At 42.4% G+C, this 9,661-nt stretch overlaps 2 pseudogenes; one reads left to right on the top strand and one right to left on the bottom strand.

The window, feature by feature from the left end:
* Positions 1 to 2,127: 2,127 nt before the first annotated feature.
* Positions 2,128 to 2,300, top strand: LOC121917681 (annotated as a pseudogene).
* A 6,912-nt stretch (positions 2,301 to 9,212) lies between these two features.
* Positions 9,213 to 9,385, bottom strand: LOC121917680 (annotated as a pseudogene).
* Between the last annotated feature and the right edge of the window lie 276 nt (positions 9,386 to 9,661).

Raw genomic sequence — 9,661 nt, 5'->3', positions numbered from 1 at the left:
CTACAACTGAAACCACAAACCCAAGGCAAGGTAGTGAAATGACACATGTATTATGACACAAGAAAATCGTGTTTGCATATTGTGCTATTTGAATTCATTTGCCTCTTTCAAGAAAGTTAAAATAAAATAACAGATTTAACTTTTTACTTATTTTATTACTTCATGCACTAATAAATAATGTCCAAGGTTTCCTCCATACTAGGTGAGATTATGAGAAGAGCTGCTGCAGTTCTAAGAAAAAAATAGGCTGCATCCACACTGCAGAAATAATCCCGGCTGACACCACTTTAAATGCCATAGCTTGATGCTATTGAACTCCAGGAACTAAAATTTTGTGAAGCATTTAGCCTTCTCTGTCAAAGAGTTCTGGTACCACAACAAACTACAATTGCCAGAATTACACAGCATTGAACCATAGCAGTTAAAGTGGTGCCAACCTGGATTATTTCTGCAGTGCAGATGCAAATTTACTGTATTAGGTGTTACATTAAATTTGATGGGATAAGCTTCCATGTCTCATACTGTGTTCATATTTCAGAAATTGGCAAGGTCAATTGCAACTCCCATCTTCAGTTTTGGCCAAGCCATAGCCATCTACCTGCAGCCTTCTAAAATGTTAATGAACTGATCATTTTCACAACAGATAAGCAGGTTAACTCTCTCTCTCCCACCCCATACCTTTCAGAGAGCTGTGAGAAATGGTTTATTTTTGCTCTGGTAGTGGTTCACTGAGAGATAGCAAGCCAAAAAAAAAAAAAAAGCTGCCTGACTTTCCCAGATGGCATCTTTGCTGGTTGGGGCATGAACAGAGTGTCAGAGGTCACCCTTCACGGAAAACAGCTGGCTTATTGTTCCTAGTATGCAGAGCAATCCCATGCTTGCTGGAAATAAGCAGGAAGTTTCAGACAACCTGGTTCAAGCTCACTGGTTGAGGCACCAACTGGAGTGAACTGCTTCAGTCTTCACTCTGGTCAGGCAGGTATGTTTTTGGGCTATCTGCTCACTTGCACATCAGTCCAGCTTGGACCAGCATCTCATCCACCCTCTGCTTATTGCCAGGCAGGCACAGCAACCTTGCCATGGGAGGTTGGTTTCTAATCCGAATATCATGTAATAATTTGTCATCCTTCGGCCTGGGAGGAAGTGAATAGGCTGGCCCAACTCCATCAGGGACTAGCCTGAAGATAGAGGCTCCTCCCTCCATAACTGTCATCCTTCGGCCTGTGAGGGAGGGAATAGGCTGGCCCAGCTCCACCAGTGCTAGCCTGAAGAAGAAGAGCCCTCCTCTAGTCCATCTGCCTTGGTCCAGGCATCAGAGGGAGAGAAGAACCACTGGACTTCATCCCCTTTCCCACCACCATTCCCTTCTCCTTTTGTGTCGTGTCTTTTAGATTGTAAGCCTGAGGGCAGGGAACCGTCTTATTAAAAATAATAATTGTAAGCCGCTCTGAGAGCCATTAGGGCTGAAGGGCGGGGTATAAATAACCTAAATAGTAATAAATAAAAATAATGTAGCCACAAATGCATTCATTTGGGTTCTTTGTCACAACTGAGGATTCCTGGTTGCATTTCACATTCAGAGGAGTGGCTGGTATGGGTCCTGGATGCAGGACATTGTTCACCAGTGTCCATCCAGCAATGGTAATGCACAGGAGTCCTCCTATGAGAGTTGGCAGGTGTGGGGCAGAAATTGTGTTATTCGAGTGGGGTCAAATACCTTTCTAGCATTCCCCAGTGACAGAAAGATCCCATAAGGTGCCAGCACAGTGGGTTTTCTCTTGTCATCCCATTGGTTTGGCACCTGGCTATAGTTATGGGCTCATCAAGCAAGAAGCGGGTTGGTTGATGCCTGGATCCAAACCCATGCATTTGTCAACTCTACTTACACTTATAATCAACAAAGTTGTGGCCATTTTTTTTCTCCACTCATTTGGCATCTGTGACTATTGACATGGATTGCTATCACCTTTGGATGAGCAATATGCAGCTTTCCCTGTTTGACCATCAATTGGTTGAGTTCCAGTAAAGCTCTGGTAAAGAGAAATGTCCTGTCAACATATTTACTCTGGATCCTTGCAGGACAGAGCCATCCTGCAGCAATGGACAGTCCAGCACCCAGAGATTTTGCTTCTTAGCTGGCAGGGGAGATACCATGATCATGAAGGTAACTTTCCTAGGGTGAGGCTCATCCATTGCACTCCAGGTGTGTTGACCCCTGCAATTTTTCCAAATGAGGGAAACTCAACTGCATAATTTGTGGTAGCTAGTGGCCTTCTTAGTTTGTGAGAGGGTGGAACTGCAAACATCCAGCATGGAGAATGGGACAGTGGTGCATCTGTACTTGCACAAGGAGTCAGATAATTCTCATGTAAAGTTTGCAGAAGTTCAGCCACTTACACAACTGACCCAGTTACATCCTGGTCCTAGCTAGCAGGGCCTAGTTGGAACTCAGTTTTGAAGAGTGGTGTGGAGTAAGTGGAGTAGTGTTTTGGACTCTAGAGAAGTCATAGGGGAAAAGATGCTCCAGATATAGATGTGTCAAAGGAGATGAGGGAAGAAGAATTCTGTGTCGCTACTAAATCATATGGGAATGAATTGTTTTTTAAAAAATCTCAGCTATACAAACTGTTTTCTAGTTCAGAATGTAAAACATCACTTTGCCATCCGAAGCAGCATCTCTATTATCATCAAATTACCCCAACAAAACATGCAGAGAGCTCCACAAATATCAACCTTTTGAAATTGCCACAGACATATATTCAACTATTTTCCGATGGCTCAGCCACATGATACAATCCATTTTCTAATGCATCTCCCTCAATAAAAGTGAAACAGAACAACAGATATTCCAGAGTAATTTCACTATAAAATGTACAATCACAAATAACACATCAAACCCAGTGGTTTTCTATTTTGCTTCTGTTTTTTGTGCAATTCTGAAATGACAGTAAGGAAAAGCAGACGGCTGTTTGACATCTTCTGTGTATGGAGGGGAGTGTATTCCCCAGGCTGACCAAGATATTGTGTTGCCATCCATGTTCAGGTAAAGCAAGGCCAGCCAAGTTAATTTGGTACATATGGCAGCAAATCTCATAAGCCCCTTTCATTCTCCCGTATTGAAAAAATCAACAACAATGTTCACAAATAAAAAATATTTAACAACTTCCTTCATTTCTATTGAATCTCCAAAACTATTGCTTCCTCAACAGAACCTCACTCTGACTAATGGTATGGCCAGCTTTGTGTGTTCTGCTGTTATATATTTTTCTACTATTTCTTTATGTGCACCTGGGTTTGTAAATATATAATTTATTGTATGTCAATAAAACACCATAGATGCTCATTATCTATTTTGCATTCTACCATTCCATCCTATCCAGGGGCAATGATTTAAGATCAAAACTTCTACGTTCTCAAAAAACAGAAAATTAATTGCTATCCAATTCTAGCAGTTGCATTTCCCAAGAAGATTCACTGAAAGCACCAAATACTATTCATAATAGGATTGCTGCCTGCACTTTAACCATACAGCTGTTCTCACACAGAGAACAGGGTTTTCTTGGCAAGATTTGTTCAGAGGGGGTTTGCCCCCACATCCAGAGCTGTAATCCAGTGCTCAAACCACTATACCATGTTGGCTGTCAGGCAAAGAATTAAAGAATTAAATTTTTTTAAAGTGTGGGGGGAGGAGAGAAAAAGATGCACTCAGCCATCCACGAGGAGGGCATTGCATACGTGCTTTATATCCTCAAATAAATAATGTGACTGATGAATTGTGTGTACAGTCATGTTCGTGATGCTGAAATGGAGCTGGCACATGACTTGGCCCTTGCCATGCTCAGAACAGCTGTGTTTATTAAATGTGGCCAGTGCAGCTGGGAGAGAATTTCACTTGTGTTCCATTTCACTTCATTCCAGGACCATATTCCCAGGTTTCTTCATTTTGGAGATGGAAAAAACCTGAAATGTTGGGGAAATTAAATGTTGTAAAAAGCAGTAGATCCATCACTGTGGGGCAGCAAATCCAGTCTCAGTTTTACTGCTGTTCCTCCAACTGCTGTGAGTTGAATGGGAGCTCTGTCAGCCCTAAACCTAGTACTGAAAGAGTAGTTGCAGTGGCTGGCAGCAATCCATGCTTAATCCTCTGGACTGCCACATGCCTCTACTGTTCACTATGGAAGCAGAGCTTTTTCTTGTACATCTACTGCCAAAGCGAGGCAAGCTCATTTACAAATGGAATTGTCCTCCTGGGAACCTCATGAAAAAAATAATTCCACACATAATTGAAGTCCATGGGGAGCACACTCCATCCATCAGCACAACTGGGAGATATCAGGTTCTCTGCCACAGCCACTAAATTCACCCCTAAAACCTGCCCTGGTGGACTGAGAAAGGCCTGTTTTCTATTTCTCTACAGTGTGATCTGGGTGTTATGGAAGGGAAGAAAGTTCTTTTGCACTGGAATCAAGGGCTAGCGCACAGGCATGTTCTTTTGTCAAAGAGACGTAATGCAGAATTTGAAATTTTGGAGTATCCTATCATATTTAATATGATATCCCCTCCAACATTTTACAGATGAAGACCAGGAAACATGTAGCCATGTAAATCACAGTTAGTTGAGATGGCAAAAGTTATTAATGGTGAAGAACACATAAGCTAGTACCAGCTGCCTGTGTTGGTGTCTGCACAGACTACTCTGGGAGCAGCCCAGAGCATGTTGGCCCTATTACTCCAACATTACCTAGGCACTCCAAAGTGATGGTGGGTAGCTGTTTGCACAAACATCCTGTTGTGTTGCCCATCTCCATGAATCACTCACTCTGAGGCCATAAACAAGGTGCACAGCATCAATCACATTCCTGGACACCTCATTCTGACCTCAGAGGGAGTGACTTGCAGTGGCAGCAGTGTGCAGCACAATAGGTTGCATGTGCAAACAGCCACCTGCTGTCACTCTGGAGGGCAAGTTTATTTAATTTGTCTTAAGGGTCGTATACCAAGGGTTCAGTGGTGAACTGGCTGTATGTTGTCTGGACAGTTCGCACTAGAAATGGGGATTTGCCCTGCATTATTTAGGTTGATCACCATGAGGACAGGGAAGGACCATGGTATGACACGTTCTGAGTCTACAGGAAGGGCAAGAGTCCATCTCTTGTCCTCTCCTGTCCCCCCCCCCCCCACTGAGTTAATTGCATGTGTTTCTTTCCATCCATTTGTAATTGAGCGCAAATGACTTTTCTGTTTTTAACAAGATATTTGCACCTACTCAAATAACCTGAGAAGAAAAGGAAGAAAGTGGGAAGAGGAGGAGGAGGAGGAGAAGGAGAGAAAAAAGTGGGACATTTAAAAATCATTAGAAAAGGAGGAATGCCAGATTAATCAAGACTGTCCCAAAGTGGGAGAGTTGGAGGGTATAGTGTTAATAATATTTCAATAAAAGTTCTGCTTGTACCCACAGCTGTACCATACCGCAGTGACATAACCACAGCAATCATTTCTCTGAAGAGAAATGTCACCAGCTGGATGTATGAATGGCTTGGGGGCAGGCTGCAAATAATCCAAAGGTTTTTGAGATTGGGAAAAAATATGAGAGAGAGAGAGGGAGAGAAAGAAAAGAGAGAGAAGCAGGTCTTTTATGGAAAGAACTAATTTAAAAGAGGGCCTGTAGAACCCAAGCTATGACACCCCTCTGGACAAATCAGCCATGGTTGCTGCTTTTCACTTCTCACATGCAATTAAACTCAAGGAGCCCCTTAAGAGTACTGCAAAATAAGGCAGAAAGAAAAGCAGCAACCATGGCTGATTTGTCCAGAGGGGTGTCATAGCTTGGGTTCTACAGGCCCTCTTTTAAATTAGTTCTTTCCATAAAAGACCTGCTTCTCTCTCTTTTCTTTCTCTCCCTCTCTCTCTCTCATATTTTTTCCCAATCTCAAAAACCTTTGGATTATTTGCAGCCTGCCCCCAAGCCATTCATACATCCAGCTGGTGACATTTCTCTTCAGAGAAATGATTGCTGTGGTTATGTCACTGCGGTATGGTACAGCTGTGGGTACAAGCAGAACTTTTATTGAAATATTATTAACACTATACCCTCCAACTCTCCCACTTTGGGACAGTCTTGATTAATCTGGCATTCCTCCTTTTCTAATGATTTTTAAATGTCCCACTTTTTTCTCTCCTTCTCCTCCTCCTCCTCCTCTTCCCACTTTCTTCCTTTTCTTCTCAGGTTATTTGAGTAGGTGCAAATATCTTGTTAAAAACAGAAAAAGTATTTGCAAACAATTAAAAATGGATGGAAAGAAACACAGGCAATTAACTCGGGGGGGGGGGGGGGGACAGGAGAGGACAAGAGATGGACTCTTGCCCTTCCTGTAGACTCAGAACGTGTCATACCATGGTCCTTCCCTGTCCTCATGGTGATCAACCTAAATAATGCAGGGCAAATCCCCATTTCTAGTGCGAACTGTCCAGACAACATACAGCCAGTTCACCACTGAACCCTTGGTATACGACCCTTAAGACAAATTAAATAAACTTGCCCTCCAGAGTGACAGCAGGTGGCTGTTTGCACATGCAACCTATTGTGCTGCACACTGCTGCCACTGCAAGTCACTCCCTCTGAGGTCAGAATGAGGTGTCCAGGAATGTGATTGATGCTGTGCACCTTGTTTATGGCCTCAGAGTGAGTGATTCATGGAGATGGGCAACACAACAGGATGTTTGTGCAAACAGCTACCCACCATCACTTTGGAGTGCCTAGGTAATGTTGGAGTAATAGGGCCAACATGCTCTGGGCTGCTCCCAGAGTAGTCTGTGCAGACACCAACACAGGCAGCTGGTACTAGCTTATGTGTTCTTCACCATTAATAACTTTTGCCATCTCAACTAACTGTGATTTACATGGCTACATGTTTCCTGGTCTTCATCTGTAAAATGTTGGAGGGGATATCATATTAAATATGATAGGATACTCCAAAATTTCAAATTCTGCATTACGTCTCTTTGACAAAAGAACATGCCTGTGCGCTAGCCCTTGATTCCAGTGCAAAAGAACTTTCTTCCCTTCCATAACACCCAGATCACACTGTAGAGAAATAGAAAACAGGCCTTTCTCAGTCCACCAGGGCAGGTTTTAGGGGTGAATTTAGTGGCTGTGGCAGAGAACCTGATATCTCCCAGTTGTGCTGATGGATGGAGTGTGCTCCCCATGGACTTCAATTATGTGTGGAATTATTTTTTTCATGAGGTTCCCAGGAGGACAATTCCATTTGTAAATGAGCTTGCCTCGCTTTGGCAGTAGATGTACAAGAAAAAGCTCTGCTTCCATAGTGAACAGTAGAGGCATGTGGCAGTCCAGAGGATTAAGCATGGATTGCTGCCAGCCACTGCAACTACTCTTTCAGTACTAGGTTTAGGGCTGACAGAGCTCCCATTCAACTCACAGCAGTTGGAGGAACAGCAGTAAAACTGAGACTGGATTTGCTGCCCCACAGTGATGGATCTACTGCTTTTTACAACATTTAATTTCCCCAACATTTCAGGTTTTTTCCATCTCCAAAATGAAGAAACCTGGGAATATGGTCAAATGCATTCGTCCTGGAATGAAGTGAAATGGAACACAAGTGAAATTCTCTCCCAGCTGCACTGGCCACATTTAATAAACACAGCTGTTCTGAGCATGGCAAGGGCCAAGTCATGTGCCAGCTCCATTTCAGCATCACGAACATGACTGTACACACAATTCATCAGTCACATTATTTATTTGAGGATATAAAGCACGTATGCAATGCCCTCCTCGTGGATGGCTGAGTGCATCTTTTTCTCTCCTCCCCCCACACTTTAAAAAAATTTAATTCTTTAATTCTTTGCCTGACAGCCAACATGGTATAGTGGTTTGAGCACTGGATTACAGCTCTGGATGTGGGGGCAAACCCCCTCTGAACAAATCTTGCCAAGAAAACCCTGTTCTCTGTGTGAGAACAGCTGTATGGTTAAAGTGCAGGCAGCAATCCTATTATGAATAGTATTTGGTGCTTTCAGTGAATCTTCTTGGGAAATGCAACTGCTAGAATTGGATAGCAATTAATTTTCTGTTTTTGAGAACGTAGAAGTTTTGATCTTAAATCATTGCCCCTGGATAGGATGGAATGGTAGAATGCAAAATAGATAATGAGCATCTATGGTGTTTTATTGACATACAATAAATTATATATTTACAAACCCAGGTGCACATAAAGAAATAGTAGAAAAATATATAACAGCAGAACACACAAAGCTGGCCATACCATTAGTCAGAGTGAGGTTCTGTTGAGGAAGCAATAGTTTTGGAGATTCAATAGAAATGAAGGAAGTTGTTAAATATTTTTTATTTGTGAACATTGTTGTTGATTTTTCAATACGGGAGAATGAAAGGGGCTTATGAGATTTGCTGCCATATGTACCAAATTAACTTGGCTGGCCTTGCTTTACCTGAACATGGATGGCAACACAATATCTTGGTCAGCCTGGGGAATACACTCCCTTCCATACACAGAAGATGTCAAACAGCCGTCTGCTTTTCCTTACTGTCATTTCAGAATTGCACAAAAAACAGAAGCAAAATAGAAAACCACTGGGTTTGATGTGTTATTTGTGATTGTACATTTTATAGTGAAATTACTCTGGAATATCTGTTGTTCTGTTTCACTTTTATTGAGGGAGATGCATTAGAAAATGGATTGTATCATGTGGCTGAGCCATCGGAAAATAGTTGAATATATGTCTGTGGCAATTTCAAAAGGTTGATATTTGTGGAGCTCTCTGCATGTTTTGTTGGGGTAATTTGATGATAATAGAGATGCTGCTTCGGATGGCAAAGTGATGTTTTACATTCTGAACTAGAAAACAGTTTGTATAGCTGAGATTTTTTAAAAAACAATTCATTCCCATATGATTTAGTAGCGACACAGAATTCTTCTTCCCTCATCTCCTTTGACACATCTATATCTGGAGCATCTTTTCCCCTATGACTTCTCTAGAGTCCAAAACACTACTCCACTTACTCCACACCACTCTTCAAAACTGAGTTCCAACTAGGCCCTGCTAGCTAGGACCAGGATGTAACTGGGTCAGTTGTGTAAGTGGCTGAACTTCTGCAAACTTTACATGAGAATTATCTGACTCCTTGTGCAAGTACAGATGCACCACTGTCCCATTCTCCATGCTGGATGTTTGCAGTTCCACCCTCTCACAAACTAAGAAGGCCACTAGCTACCACAAATTATGCAGTTGAGTTTCCCTCATTTGGAAAAATTGCAGGGGTCAACACACCTGGAGTGCAATGGATGAGCCTCACCCTAGGAAAGTTACCTTCATGATCATGGTATCTCCCCTGCCAGCTAAGAAGCAAAATCTCTGGGTGCTGGACTGTCCATTGCTGCAGGATGGCTCTGTCCTGCAAGGATCCAGAGTAAATATGTTGACAGGACATTTCTCTTTACCAGAGCTTTACTGGAACTCAACCAATTGATGGTCAAACAGGGAAAGCTGCATATTGCTCATCCAAAGGTGATAGCAATCCATGTCAATAGTCACAGATGCCAAATGAGTGGAGAAAAAAATGGCCACAACTTTGTTGATTATAAGTGTAAGTAGAGTTGACAAATGCATGGGTTTGGATCCA

The sequence above is a fragment of the Sceloporus undulatus genome, unplaced genomic scaffold (assembly GCF_019175285.1).
Source record: "Sceloporus undulatus isolate JIND9_A2432 ecotype Alabama unplaced genomic scaffold, SceUnd_v1.1 scaffold_94, whole genome shotgun sequence".
In the NCBI taxonomy this organism is placed as follows: Eukaryota; Metazoa; Chordata; class Lepidosauria; order Squamata; family Phrynosomatidae; genus Sceloporus; species Sceloporus undulatus.
This window is presented reverse-complemented; position numbering and strand designations above follow the sequence as displayed.